A 16,316-nucleotide genomic window follows, 5' to 3' on the forward strand; every position below is an offset into this window, starting at 1 on the left:
AGGCTAGTTGAGAACAAGTTCTCATTTACAACTGCGACCTGGCCAAGATAAAGCAAAGCAGTGCTTCAAAAGCAACAACACAGAGTTACACATGGAATAAACAAACAAAAGATGACCTGTTTAAATCATTGGAAGTCTGGTTTTAATATCATTGTACTTCCTATCTTGCCACGTGGCTCTGTTTTTAGAGGATTGTGGGTAATTCAACACTTCTAAACTTCTTTTACAGGATGTTGTATGCATGTTTGTTGCTACTAGTGTTGGTGTTACAAAGCACATAATATTAACGGTGTAGGATAATGGTTAAATTAGAGACTCCCCCAAGGTTTGACTTTTGTTGCATTTAGGGGAGCTCATGTCTCACTCGGGGCCCCCTGTAATTCGCACACTGGCCTAAATGTAGTATCATTTTGATAGGCAGCAATGAGGAGATTCTTAATCTTTCTCCTATGGAGGAATGCTCCGAGTCGATTTTCACACACTAATAAGGAATTCCCCTCAAACACACCCACAAATTGGGGAAAACAAACATTATTTCAAGGCCATCAGACTGCTAAACAGCCATCACTAACTCAGAGAGGCTGCTGCCTACATTGAGACCCAATCACTGGACACTTTTAGAAAAGGATCAATATTCACTTTAAACAATGCCACTTTAAATAATGCCACTTTAATCATGTTTACATATCTTACATTACTCATATCAAAACTGTATTTTATACCATCTACTGCACCTTGCCTATGCCGCTTGGCCGTCAATCATCCATTTACTTATATGTACATATTCTCATTCACCTCTTTAGATGTGTGTATTAGGTACTTGTTGGGGAATTCTTAGATTACTTGTTAGATATTACTGCACTGTCGGAACTAAAAGCACAAGCATTACGCTACACTCGCATTAACATCTGCTAACCATGTGTATGTGACTAATAACATTTGATTTGATTTATTTCCCATTGACCCTCATTGTAAAAGAGCCAACTTCGTAGTCGATATGTTGTTATACAGAAACAACAAAACATGCCAAAAAGCTGCTGTGTTATTCAATGTACATGTCACCAGGTCAAAATCCCGACCTGCGGTTCACAATGCTCCTACATAGGGAAATAGGGCCTGTGGTTCACAATGCTCCTACATAGGGAAATAGGGCCTGCGGTTCACAATGCTCCTACATAGGGAAATAGGGCCTGCGGTTCACAATGCTCCTACATAGGGAAATAGGGCCTGCGGTTCACAATGCTCCTACATAGGGAAATAGGGCCTGCGGTTCACAATGCTCCTCCTACATAGGGAAATAGGGCCTGCGGTTCACAATGCTCCTACATACGGAAATAGGGCCTGCGGTTCACAATGCTCCTACATAGGGAAATAGGGCCTGCGAGAAGAGCCGTGGGGCTTCAGGCTATTCAGAGTGGGATAGTGGGAAATGTGGTGACCCGGTGTCCAAGTAGGACACACGTAGCTATGAGTGTGGAAAACATTTCATTACAGGTAAGACATTTAACTTGTTTAGTATTGTCCATTTGTAAATCCACTCACTACTTGTAGCTGTATAGTCCGTTTGCTGGTCTTGGCTAGCTTAATGTTCCGGTCGGTAGCTAGGTACCATTCACTAACTCACGTTGCGTCTAGTATGGGCATGAAAATGGGCATGACGGAAGCCCTACTATAGTAAGTTTTCTAAGTAGTGAGAACGCTCGGGAGCAGACAATGTTGAAAAGTTATATTTAGACGTTGTACTTTTCTTAAATGTGGTTTTGTAATTGACAAAAAGAAGGCATTTGAAAAAGGTGATTGTTTTGCTGTGAGGCAATGGGGTAACCTAGGTAACCACAGGTTGTTTGCCACACAGGCGGGCAGGGCCGCAATGTTCTATCTAATACCGTTTCCATGGCGTTTCCATTGTTTTGGACCCTGTTTGTATTCAGTCATTGTGTTTCGAGATGATTTAATAATAACTGCACTCCAAATGCAGTGTGTGTCAAATGCAGAAATGTACAATATAGATTAATTACTAAGTAGGTAATTACATTCACTCAATTGGATTGCCTATTTTCATCATGAGCAGCTCAATAAATGATATTAACAAATTAGGCAGTGTGCGAGTGTGCATATTTTAAAATATACACTGAAAATAAACATTTCTTAATGGACTCTGTTAATGGATTTTGAATTATTTTTCTTTTAATGTCTCTCAAGAGAGTCCATGGGATGTGGTTGGTTGTGCAGGGAAGTATTGTGGCCAAACTGGTAACCGTCATATCAGACCTATGTTTGCTCAGTGACATGGTAGATTTATGAGTGAGTGAAGTGATGCTGTATCACACCTGTACTGCATGGTGAGTCACTCAGTATTCAGCTGGCCTAGCTGCACGTGAGAGGCAGGATAAACAAAACCCACTCCATCATAATGAACACTGTCACTGTGGATGGTACAGGCCTTCGTAATGAATAATCATAGCATGCAGAAACCCACTGGAATGTAGGTAGAGGAAACATTTGAGAAAAGGCAGGCGTATGTCATGAATTATACATCTGGAAACATGCCAGTGTGTTCTTCAAATGAAAAGCCTCTCTTTGTGAATCCATCCATAGTTGCCTGACTGGCAGATGCATGTGTGTGTTGAAGGAAAGATTGCTGAATTAGGTTGCTGTTAGACATTCTGATTGGTTTCATCCTTCCCAATATTACAGACCATTACTTTACATTTGTATTATGGGAGACATTGTTATTCTCCTACAGAAATGGACCGAAGTCCTGTCAGACAAGCTTTCGCAAAGGTGATGTCAAGAAAGCACACACGTGGATACACAGCAGGAGTGAAGCCACTGTCCACATAAGAGGGAAAAGACACACATCACATCAAGACACACAACATATTTTGTCACTGTGAATAAAGCACATTGATCATTTGACCATATCCTGTGACTTCTTCGTTCTGTATCAGCTAAAATATGTTTCAGCACTTATACAGTGCACAAGCTCTTAACCCTTCCACCCCTGACTTACCCCGAGTAGCTAAATCAAATCAAATCAAAATCAATTCAAATGTATTTATATAGCCCTTCGTACATCAGCTGATATCTCTGCTGTACAGAAACCCAGCCTAAAACCCCAAACAGCAAGCAATGCATGTGTAGAAGTACGGTGGCTAGGAAAAACTCCCTAGAAAGGCCAAAACCTAGGAAGAAACCTAGAGAGGAACCAGGCTATGTGGGGTGGCCAGTCTTCTTCTGGCTGTGCCAGGTGGAGATTATAACGGAACATGGCCAAGATGTTCAAATGTTCATAAATGACCAGTATGGTCCAATAATAATAAGGCAGAACAGTTGAAACTGAAGCAGCAGCACGGCCAGGTGGACTGGGGACAGCAAGGAGTCATCATGTCAGGTAGTCCTGAGGCATGGTCCTAGGGCGCAGGTCCTCCGAGAGAGAGAAAGAAAGAGAGAAAGAGGGAATTAGAGAGAGCACACTTAAATTCACACAGGACACTGAATAGGACAGGAGAAGTACTCCAGATATAACAAACTGACCCTAGCCCCCCGACACATAAACTACTGCAGCATAAATACTGGAGGCTGAGACAGGAGGGGTCAGGAGACACTGTGGCACCATCCGAGGACACCCCCGGACAGGGCCAAACAGGAAGGATATAACCCCACCCACTTTGCCAAAGCACAGCCCCCACACCACTAGAGGGATATCTTCAACCACCAACTTACCATCCTGAGACGAGGCCGAGTATATCCCACAAAGATCTGGGGGGGGGGGGGGGGGCAACCCAGAAAGGAAGATCACATCAACCCACTCAACCCACTCAAGTGATGCACCCCCTCCCAGGAACGGTGAGAAAGAGCCCCAGTAAGCCAGTGACTCAGCCCTGTAATAGGGTTAGAGGCAGAGAATCCCAGTGGAAAGAGGGGAACCGGCCAGGCAGAGACAGCAAGGGCGGTTCGTTGCTCCGTTCACCTTCCCCTCCTGGGCCAGACTACACTCAATCATATGACCCACTGAAGAGATGAGTCTTCAGTAAAGACTTAAAGGTTGAGCCCTGCCTCCAGCTGTTTGCTTAGAAATTCTAGGGACAATTAGGAGGCCTGCGTCTTGTGACCATAGCGTACGTGTAGGTATGTACAGCAGGACCAAATCAGAGAGATAGGTAGGAGCAAGCCCATGTAATGCTTTGTAGGATAGCAGTAAAACCTTGAAATCAGCCCTTGCCTTGACAGGAAGCCAGTGTAGGGAGGCTAGCACTGGAGTAATATGATCAAATTCTTTGGTTCTAGTCAGGATTCTAGCAGCCGTATTTAGCTCTAACTGAAGTTTATTTAGTGCTTTATCCAGGTAGCCGGAAAGTAGAGCATTGCAGTAGTCTAACCTAGAAGTGACAAAAGCATGGATTAATTTTTCTGCATCATTTTTGGACAGAAAGTTTCTGATTTTTGCAATGTTACGTAGATGGAAAAAAGCTGTCCTTGAAATGGTATTGATATGTTCTTCAAAAGAGAGATCAGGGTCCAGAGTAACGCCGAGGTCCTTCACAGTTTTATTTTATTTGAGACGACTGTACAACCATTAAGATTAATTGTCAGATTCAACAGAAGATCTCTTTGTTTCTTGGGACCTAGAACAAGCATCTCTGTTTTGTCTGAGTTTACAAGCATCTCTGTTTTGTCTGAGTTTAAAAGTAGAAAGTTTGCAGCCATCCACTTCCTTATGTCTAAAACACATGCGTCTAGCGAGGGCAATTTTGGGGCTTCACCATGTTTCATTGAAATGCACAGCTGTGTGTCATCCGCATAGCAGTGAACGTTAACATTATGTTTTCGAATGACATCCCCAAGAGGTATAATATATAGTGAAAACAATAGTGGTCCTAAAACGTAACCTTGAGGAACACCGAAATGTACTGTTGATTTGTCAGAGGACAAACCATTCACAGAGACAACCTGATATCTTTCCGACAGATAAGATCTAAACCAGGCCAGAACTTGTCCGTGTAGACCAATTTGGGTTTCCAATCTTTCCAAAAGAATGTGGTGATCGATGGTATCAACAGCAGCAATAAGGTCTAGGAGCTCAAGGACAGATGCAGAGCCTCGGTCTGATGCCATTAAAAGGTAATTTACCACCTTCACAAGTGCAGTCTCAGTGCTATGATGGGGTCTAAAACCAGACTGAAGCATGTCGTATACATTGTTTGTCTTCAGGAAGGCAGTGAGTTGCTGCTCAACAGCCTTTTCAAAAAAATTTGAGAGGAATGGAAGATTCGATATAGGCCGATAGTTTTTTAATATTTTCTGGGTCAAGGTTTGGCTTTTTCAAGAGAGGCTTTATTACTGCCACTTTTAGTGAGTTTGGTACACATCCGGTGGACAGAGAGACGTTTATTATGTTCAACATAGGAGGGCCAAGCACAGGAAGCAGCTCTTTCAGTAGTTTAGTTGGAATAGTGTCCAGTATGCAGCTTGAAGGTTTAGAGGCCTTGAATATTTTCATCATTGTGTCAAGCGATATAGTACTAAAACACTTGAGCGTCTCTCTTGATCCTAGATCCTGGCAGAGTTGTGCAGACTCAGGATAACTGAGTCCGTAATTTGCTTTCTAATAATCATGATCTTTTCCTCAAAGAAGTTCATGAATTTATCACTGCCTAAGTGAAAGCCATCCTCTCTTGGGGAATGCTGCTTTTTAGTTAGCTTTGTGACAGTATCAAAAAGGAATTTTGTATTGTTCTTATTTTCCTCAATTAAGTTAGAAAAATAGGATGATCGAGCAGCAGTAAGGGCTCTTCGGTACTGCACAGTACTGTCTTTCCAAGCTAGTCGGAAGACTTCCAGTTTGGTGTGGCGCCATTTCCGTTCCAATTTTCTGGAAGCTTGCTTCAGAGCTCGGGTATTTTCTGTGTACCAGGGAGCCACTTTCTTATGAGAAATGTTTTTAGTTTTTAGGGGTGCAACTGCATCTAGGGTATTGCACAAGGTTAAATTGAGTTCCTCAGTTAGGTGGTTAACTGATTTTTGTCCTCTGGCGTCCTTGGGTAGACAGAGGAAATCTGGAAGGACATCAAGGTATCTTTGTGTTGTCTGTGAATTTATAGCACGTCTTTTGATGTTCCTTGGTTGGGGTCTGTGCAGATTATTTGTTGCAATTGCAAACATAATAAAATGGTGGTCCGATAGTCCAGGATTATGAGGAAAAACATTAAGATCCACAACATTTATTCCATGGGACAAAACTAGGTCCAGAGTATGACTGTGACAGTGAGTGGGTCCAGAGACATGTTAGACAAAACCCACTGAGTCGATGATGGCTCCGAAAGCCTTTTGGAGTGGGTCTGTGGACTTTTCCATGTGAATATTAAAGTCACCAAAGATTAGAATATCATCTGCTATGACTACAAGGTCCGATAGGAATTCAAGGAACTCAATGAGGAACGCTGCATATGGCCCTGGAGGCCTGTAAACAGTAGCTATAAAAAGTGATTGAGTAGGCTGCATAGATTTCATGACTAGAAGCTCAAAAGACGAAAACGCCATATTTTTGGGGGGTAAATTGAAATTTGCTATCGTAAATGTTAGCAACACCTCCGCCTTTGCGGGATGCACGGGGGATATGGTCGCTAGTTTAGCCAGGAGGTGAGGCCTCATTTAACACAGTAAATTCATCAGGCTTAAGCCATGTTTCAGTCAGGCCAATCACATCAAGTTTTTGATCAGTGATTAGTTTTAGCTTTAGCCAGCACCATCTTCAGATTAGCCTTAACGACGGTAGCCCTGCCCCCTGGTAAACAGTGTATGATCGCTGGATGATTCGTTTTAAGTCTAATACTGATTTGTTTTAAGCTAACCACTAGCAGCCTTGTAACACATCACTTATGAGCAGTTCAGCACATCAGCATTTCTCGTACTATTACACACACTCAAGATAAACCTTTACCATCATAGTAGACATTAGACGTCGATAACCAAACTGGCTAAAACTCTATTGTTGGCTTATGGTAGCTATAGCTAATCACATGCTAACCTGAGTACTAACGTTACTAGTGTCAGGATTTTGCCTGGGTTGTTCCGGTTTTGGTCACTAGATGCCCCCATTGTGCTTTTTGACCCTTTTGTTTTCCCTTGTTTCCAGTTATTATTTGCACCTGTGCCTCGTTTCCCTTGAATGTATTTAAACCCTTAGTTTTCCTCAGTTCTTTGCTCTGTGTTTGAATGTTAGCACCCAGCCCCAGTGATGCTGTGAACATTTGGTCCTCCAGTTGGACTCTCTTGTGGTACTCTGTTTTTGTTCTTGTTTATTTATTTTTTGATTATCTTTTGAGGCTTTTTTCTGCTGTACCTACCACCTTGTGGATTTACCTTTTTGACTTGGAAGATTACCTTTGTTCTCTTGGAATTCCTTTTGACGTTGTGGATTTATATTTTTGCCTGAAGAACTTTCCTTTTACTTTATTAAAACACTGTCTCAAGTACTGCTGTGTCTGCCTCATCTTCTGGGTTCTGCTGACTAGTCGTGGCTCAGTTTGCTAAGTGACTGTTTCTCACACCGGAGACCTGTGTTCGTAACCGGGTCCTGACAACTAGCAGCAGTAACAGTACATCCAGGTATAATGGCCTATAAAGATCAGGCAATTAAGCATTAATTCATTTCTGCAAAACGTGCAATGTTGATGGAGTTGTTCTAGCTTGCTAACTAGCTAGCTTATACCATCCCCAAACGCCATGCTAGATCCGAGTGGGCCAGTTCGTCGTTTTGCATGCCCCAGTGCACTTAAATAGCTGGCTATCTTAGTTTTTTTTAAACATCTACTAGCATCATAACATGACAAAACTCTTTGGGCCCTTTAGTACTTACTTACCTGTTTCGCCTCCATGGCATCACTGAAGCCACCTGCAGGCTGTTACGCTCTTGAAGTCAAAACTGCAATGTATTGTTGGTATAGGAGTTTTTGCTAAATGTAATTCAAATTGCGAAAATAGAAGTGTATAATTATAAAAATATATATATATGCACTTTGTATAAATACCTTTGAAATGGAATATAATCAAACTACATTGCTAGATTTGTGGAATATGACTGAATATATATATAGCTAATTGATGTTTGTTTTATGTGGACTCCCATTTTACTACTCATTTTTTTTAGTTGGCCTACTTTCATTAGAACGATGGCCTTCCTCTACCATTTGTTTAAAGAGAAGTCCGGTATTGAAATGAAGGAATATACAGTTTCTAGGAACATACAGTGCATTTGGAAAGTATTGAGACTCCTTGACTTATTCCAGACTTTGTTACATTAAGGCATTGTTTTATCCCCTCATCAATCTACACACAATACCCCACAATGACAAAGCAAAAACAGGATTTTAGAAATGTTTGCAAATGTATTAAAAATATAACACTGAAGGTTCACATTTACATAATTATTCCGACTCTTTACTCAGTACGTTGTTGACTCACTTTGGCAGCGATTACAGCATTGAGTTCAAGTCCAGGCTCTGGCTGTGCCGCTCAAGGATATTGAGACTTGCCCTGAAATCCCTGCTGTGTTGTCTTGGCTGTGTGCTTAGGGTCGTTGTCCTGTTTGAAGGGGAACCTTCACCCCAGTCTGAGATTCTGAGGGCTTAGGAGCAGGTTTTCATCAAGGATCATCAAGGATCTCTGTCAGAGTGACCATCGAGTTCTTGGTCACCTCACTGACCAAGGCCCTTCTTGGTCAGTGTTTCTGACCAAGAAGGACAAATTTCTCAATTTGGCTGGGCGGCCAGCTCTAGGAAGAGTCTTGGTGGATCCAAACTTCTTCAATTTAAGAATGATGGCAGCCACTGTGTTCTAAGGGACCTTCAATGCTGTAGAAATGTTTTTGTACCCTTCCCCAGATCTGTGCCTCGACACAATCCTATCTCAGAGCTCGACGGTCAATTCCTTCACCTCATGGCTTGGTTTTTGCTGTGGGACCTTATATATGTATATAGGTGATCAATGGAAACATAATGCAGCTGACCTCAATTTCGAGTTGCATAGCAAAGGGTCTGAATACTTATGTTAATAAGTTTAAATATACAGTATATGGAGCATTTTTATCTATGAATTAGATTGGAGGATAAACACACACACGTAGCTGATGTGAAATGGCTAGCTATTTAGCTATGTGCCCTAGTAGTGTTCAATCGGTGACATCACTTGAAGTAGTTGTTTCCCTTGTTTTGTAAGGGCCGCGGCTTTTGTGGAGTAATAGGTAACGATGCTTTGTGGATTGTAGAGGTGGGAGCAAACCATCAGGCTGTGAAGCCAGGCCTTCTAACTTCCCTAGTTAAATAACGGTTCAATAAAAAAGACAGAAATCTGTCTCAGAATCTCTGCCTTCTAACATCCCTTCTTGGCTCTGGCACTGGTAGTAAACCACCCATACAAGGCTTCAGTACTGGAGCTGTGAGGATGCTTCCATTGAAAAACAGGACTGGCTAGATAGTCCATCCCCAATGTTTTTCAAGCTGCATGTTGTCATACAAAAGAGAAAGCTCATTGCTGCCTGCAAACAACCTGCTAACAGCAAGGGTATTTTGTGCTATCCTTGGCTTTGTGGGTGTAATTTGATAAAGACATTCCTATAGCACTCAATCCCCATTTGTTAGTGCTAGGCTACCTTAATAACACAAACACATACAACTGTTTTACTAGGTTTTCCCAATAGATATTTACTCTGTCGTTAAGTTGAGAAAATATGGTAGCCCTGAGGTTTTTATGTAGCTTTTATATTTCAAAATTTGATTCAGCATGTCCAAGGTCATCTGACATTTAATAGTATTGGTTATTTCATCTAGTTTGTAACTGCCTGATGCAATGAAACACATTACTGGGTATAGGCTACTGTGGATCAGTGAATCATGCTGAACATAAAAATGGATGCAATTGGCAAATTACTTTGACCTTAAATGAATGAAATAGATTATTTGAACTGTTGTGAATTATAGTTACTGCAGGACGGGGAGTGATTAACACCTCACTATCACTACCTTGGGGTATTATATACTCTGGTTTGTGTACCTCCAACAATGGTACAGGGTTATTTGTGTGTTTGAGCTGTTTGCGCTGTGATGGTGTGTGTACTATATACATTTGACTAAGGCTAACATAGTGGAGCTGAGGAGAGGCTACAGAGGTCAGCTTGCACAGATCCAGTCAATCCCCCCCACCCCCTACCCTGCCATTAACTGATGATTTTGGTGTTCTGGGATTGGAACCCAGTCATATTGTGGTTGTTATGCACACTCGGTGATCAGGGCAGGGGTCTGTCTGTCTGTCTGTCTGTCTGTCTCACCTTCGTTCTCCTCAGCCCGCCCTTGACAGATTGCATGGATATTGGCTGACTGCTTAAAAAATAACATTGAACACCTCCCACCAGATTGATAAAAGAGGTCTGGTGGAAAGGTGTCTCTCTTCTCCTCTGCTGCCTGTTTACATCTCAGACGCAGTCTCAGGGATGATCATGTATTCACTGGGGATTTGGGGAGATGTGGGATGTAAGTGCTCCCACAGGAAATAAGGGTCACCTCTTTAATCTTTGGTGCAGGGGAGCTCTCTCTCTCTCTCTCTCTCTCTCTCTCTCTCTCTCTCTCTCTCTCTCTCTCTTTCTCTCTCTCTTTCTCTCTCTCTCTCTCTCTCTCTCTCTCTCTTTCTCTCACTCTGGTGCAGGGGAGCTCTCTCTCTCTCTTTCTATCTCTCTGTATTCTCTCTAGTATCTCTCTCTCTCTCAAATGGCCTCTGTTATGTGTAGATGGGATATTGAGTGTGACGGTGTTATGTGGTAGATTATGGCGGCTTTGAATCCCTGTATACCTGATTGTTAGTAATCTTGGTGGTATTATTCCTGGTGGAATGCTAGGTGAGGGTAGGGGAATATGGGCTTAGCTGATTTCATAAAGCTTTTCTGTTGGGGTTATCTGCTGTGACGTAATGTAGTGAATAATGAGTGGTTGGAAACACACACATTCACATGCGCACATAGACACACTGGTCAATCAACGCACACCATATAGTACCTACAGCATTACTGTAGGCTTGTTGCATTGAAATACGACAATGCTTATTTATTGAAAGTAAGTAAGTATTTATACCCCTTGACTTTTTCCACAATTTATTGTGTTACAGCCTAAATTCTAAATTGATTTAAAAAAAAATGTCTTACCCATGTACACACAATACCTCCACAAAGACAAAGTGAAAACATGTTTTCAGAAACGTTAGCAAATATATTGAAAACTAAATATAGAAATATCTCATTTACATAAGTATTCACACCCCTGAGTCAGTACATGTTAGAATCATCTTTTTGGCAGCGATTACAGCTGTGAGTCTTTCTGATTTTCAAGCCGATTTAAATCAAAACTGTAACTCTCCCACTCAGGAACATTCAATGTTGTCTTGGTATGCAAATACAGTGTGTATTTGGCCTTGCGTTTTAGGTTTCTTGTCCGGCTGAAAGGTACATTTGTGTTGGAAAGCAGACTGAAGCAGACTGAACCAGGTTTTCCTCTAGGATTTTGCTTGTGCTTAGCTCTAGTCCGTTTATTTTTATCCCAAAAAACTCCTTTGCCGACGTCAAGCATACCCATAACATGATGCAGCCACCATAATGCTTGAGAATATGAAGTGTGGTACTCAGTGATATGTTGTGTTGGATTTGCCCCAAGCATAACACTTTGAATTCAGGACATGAAGTTCATTTCTAGCAGTTTTTTCTTTAGTGCCTTATTGCAAACAGGAGGCATGTTTTGGAATATTTTGATTCTGTACAGTCTTCCTTCTTTACACTCTGTTATTTAGGTTAATATTTTTGAGTAACTACAATGTTGTTGATCCATCCTCAGTTTTCTCCTATCACAGCCATTAAACTCTGTAACTGTTTTAAAGTCACCATTGGACTCATAGTGAAATCCCTGAGCAGTTTCCTTCCTCTCTGGCAACTGAGTTAGAAAGGATGCCTGTATCTTTGAAGTGACTGGGTGTATTTCACCATCCAAAGCATAATTCATAACTTCACCATGCTCAAAGGGATATTCTATGTCTGTTTTTTTTATTTGTACCCATCTACCAATAGGTGCCCGTTGTGAGGCATTGGAAAACCTCCCTGGTCTTTGTGGTTGAATCTGTGTTTGAAATTCACTGCTAAACTAAGGGGCTTTACAGATAATTGCATGTGTCACAACACAGCTGATTGGCTCAAACGCATTAAGAAGGAAAGAAATTCCACAAATGAACTTTTAACAAGGCACACCTGTTAATTGAAATGCATTCCAGGTGACTACCTCATGAAGCTGGTTGAGAGAATGCCAAGAGTGTGCAAAGCTTTTGTCAAGACAAATGGTGGCTACCTTGAAATATCTAAAATATAAAATAAAATATATTTAGATTTTTTTGGTGACTACATGATTCCACATGTGTTATTTCATAGTTTTGATGTCTTCACTATTATTCTACAACGTAGAAAATAGTAAAATAAAGAAAAATACTTGAATGTGGGTGTGTCCAAACATTTGACTAGTACTGTACAGTGTTGTATATATACTGTATATACTGTAAATAGAATCCAGTATATACACAGGGATGGGCAAGAATTACAAAATACAATAACAAAATACCATAAAGATCGTTGTATCAAAATAAACTACAAAATACTTGTATTTTGAAATGTATTTTAGTAAAATATGTGTATTTTCTATTTTAAAATACAGAGATATATTTACAAGTAGCCGGTCCACACAGCAACAACATTCTCAGTAACAGTTACAGAAACGTTTAACTTGCTATAATTATGATATGTTGTTGTTAATCTACCTTAGTTGAATGTAAGTCACTCTGGATAAGAGTGTCTGCTAAATTGCCTAAATGTAAATGTACAGTATATGTGAAAGTGAACACACCAAAATAAACTGCAAAGCACACTGTGTATTATTATTGCCATTGTTTCAGGGCGGAGCTCAATAGAATTATATTCAGTGTGCTTTGGAATTGTCCATTTTTACATATACAGTACATTTATATTTAGTTCATTTAGCAGATGCTCTTATCACACCATAGTGCGACTTCTGATACCAATGCAGTGTGAAAGGGGGCCACAAAATAGTGAACTGCTATAAAAAAACATGTTATAGAAAAGTAATTTGTATTTTGAAAGTACAAATTACGGTTCTCGAAAGTATCTTGTTACAAAATACATCAGAGTGAAGTGTAATACAAATGACTAAATACTCAGACGTAATTGAAATACATAAATACTGACCATCTCTGTAAATAAATATGAAGTGGGTAAAGCAGTATGTAAACATTATTAAAGTGACCAGTGTTAAATGACAATGTACGTAGGGCAGCAGTCTAAGGTGCAGGGTAGAGAACCGGGTGGTAGTTGGTTAACAACATTGACTAAGGTTCAGGGCAGGGTACTGGGCAGAGACTGGCTAGTAGTGACTGTTTAACAGTCTGATGGCCTGGAGATAGAGAATGTTTATTAGTCTCTCGGTCCCAGCTTTGATAAACCTGTACTCCGCCATCTAGATGATAACGGGGGGAACAGGCTGTGGCTCGGCTGGCCGATGTCTTTGATGATCTTCTTGGCTTTCCTGTGACACCGGGTGCTGCAGATGTCCTGGAGGGCAGGCAGTGTGCCCCTGGTGATGCACTTGGCTGAGCGCACCACTTTCTGGAGAGCCTTCTGGTTGCGGGCACTAGACTTGCCCTACCAGGCAGTGATTCAGCCGAACAGGACGCTCTCAATGGTACATCTGTAGAAGTTTGTGAGGGTCTTGGGGGCAAAGCCACATTTCTTCAGCCTCCTAAGGTTGAAGAGGCACTGCTGTGCCTTCTTCACCACACTGTCTGTATGAAGGGACCATTTCAGGTCCTCAGTGATGTGCACGGTGAGGTGCGGTACATCCATGTGGATGGGGTGCGTGCTCTCTGCTGTCTCCTGTAGTCCACAATCAGCTCTTTCGTTTTGTTGACGTTGTTGTGTGATGAGCTTGTACGGCATGTTGAACGCTTAGCTGTAGTCGACAAACAATATTATTTCATAGCTATTTATCTTGTCCATGTGGGATAGGGCAGTGTGCAGTGCAATGGCCATTGCATCTTCCGTAGATCTGTTGAGGCGGTATGTGAATTGTAGTGGGTCTAGGGTGTAGGGTAAGGTGGAGGTGACATGATCCTTATTTTCTTGATGACAGAAGTGATGACAGCAGTGAGTCTACCTTCTCTTTCTTGGGTACATGAACAATGGTGAACATCTTGAAGCAAGTGAGGACAAAAGACTGGGTTATGGAGAGATTGAACATGTCTGTAGACACTCCAGCCAGCTGGTCTGCACATGCTCTGAGGACGCGGCATCACAACCTTGTTGCATGTATTTACATTATATGGAATCACATTATATGAAATCACATTTGAAATATATTAGGCTGCTTTCTGCATTGTATACAGTATAACAAAGAGACTGTATTTTATAAACTGCAACCCCCTCTGGCCTCACATGTCTGTTGAATTTACCCACACACTGAGCATAACATAATTCCATTAAGTAGCTTGAAAGAGACGCAGAGTCACCCAGGCTGGATGTTTGTGATGTTCTTTTTTCAAATTACAGTACTTCTCAGTTGCTTTGCCAGCTTCAGTGTGAAATCCGCTGGGAGTTGTCTACAAGAGAGCCACCAGCTTTCTCAGGGTCGAACACTCTTAATTATGCTCAGTGTAAATGAAGGAGCCTGGGAGCTGGTTGGCTGGCTGGCTGACTGACTGGCTGGTTGGTGTGGAGCACAGGCAGACAGGCTCCATGTGCGGGTGACAAAGCTTACAGCGGCACTGCTGCACTTACAGCCTTGGGCCTGGCAGAGATGGATAAATAGACATAACATAAGGCCTGTATGCTAATTTGTCAATTCAGTAAAGCTGGCAGGAGTATAGAGAAAGAAGCCATGCTCTGACGATGCAGCACACAACTGAGAAATGGTTGTGGGTGACAGATATTCAATACTGTACTCTTTTTTTTCTTCTTATGACATTTAGATTATCAATGACTAATACTGACAGACCATGCGTATTGCCACGGCCCAGTGCTTTGCTGATGAATATTGAATACTATGTTTAGACATTGACACCCACATCAAGATGCTGCGGGATGAGGAGGAAAATGGGTGATGATATTGAGATTAACTTCTAAAAACTGAGGCAGATTAAACACTAGCCTTTTACTTATTAATATTACATTTGCTGTATGTAATCTGCCTCAGGAACAGACAACATTTACAGGTACAGTATTTTCTGAAAATCTACTCAACCATATACAACTAGATACTGAATTAAATCCCCAAGACAACCTTTTGAGTGAAAGTTATAGGTTGTCAACAGCTACTATTTGCGTCTCAATGCCTTTCTGATGTGTGTCAAGGTGAACACTAGAGTAATAGTTGGTTGTAGTTACAGAGCTGAGATAAATGAATAGCTGAGGGAAGTGAGAACAAAATGATACAGCTGCAGTATGTTCAGGCTGGTTCTCATGAACACTATAACCCACTTTTCACCTGTCCCATGGTGCACACCTAACATCAGCTGAAAACAACCAAGTCATGGCGTTCATATCTCCGTGTAAAAACAAAGTATGGTCATTGAAACTCTGGGATTTTCTACAGACTAGTACAACTTACTGTGTAATGCACTTTTACTGAATTAGCAGTGGAAGGCAATTCATGGGCAGGTAAATTCTATAAATATTATGTTAACGAATACTAACTTGAATACATCAAATCAAATCAAATTGTATTTGTCACATACACATCGTTAGTAGATGTTAATGTGAGTGTAATGACATGCTTGTGCTTCTGGTTCTGACAGTGCAGTAATATCTAATCCATTTATTAAAGTGGTCAGTGATTGGGTCTCCATGTAGGCAGCAGTCTCTCTGAGTTAGTGATTGCTCTTTAGCAGTCTGATGGCCTTGAGATATAAGCTGTTCTTCAGTCTCTTGGTTCCAGCTTTGATGCACCTGTACTGACCTCGCCTTCTGGATGGTAAAGGTGTGAACAGGCAATGGCTCGGGTGGTTGTTGTCTTTGATGATCTTTTTAGCCTTCCTGTGACATCGGGTGCTGTAGGTGTCCTGGAGGGCATGTAGTTTTCCGCCGGTGATGCGTTGTGCAGACCTCACTACCCTCTGGAGAGCGTTGCGGTTCATGGCGGTGCAGTTGCCGTACCAGGCTGTGATACAGCCCGATAGGATGCTCTCGATTGTGGATGTGTAAAAGTTAGTCAGCGTTTAGGGTG

This window comes from Oncorhynchus mykiss, chromosome 17, assembly GCF_057628025.1.
Source record: "Oncorhynchus mykiss isolate SJ-2025 chromosome 17, ASM5762802v1, whole genome shotgun sequence".
Classification (NCBI taxonomy): Eukaryota; Metazoa; Chordata; class Actinopteri; order Salmoniformes; family Salmonidae; genus Oncorhynchus; species Oncorhynchus mykiss.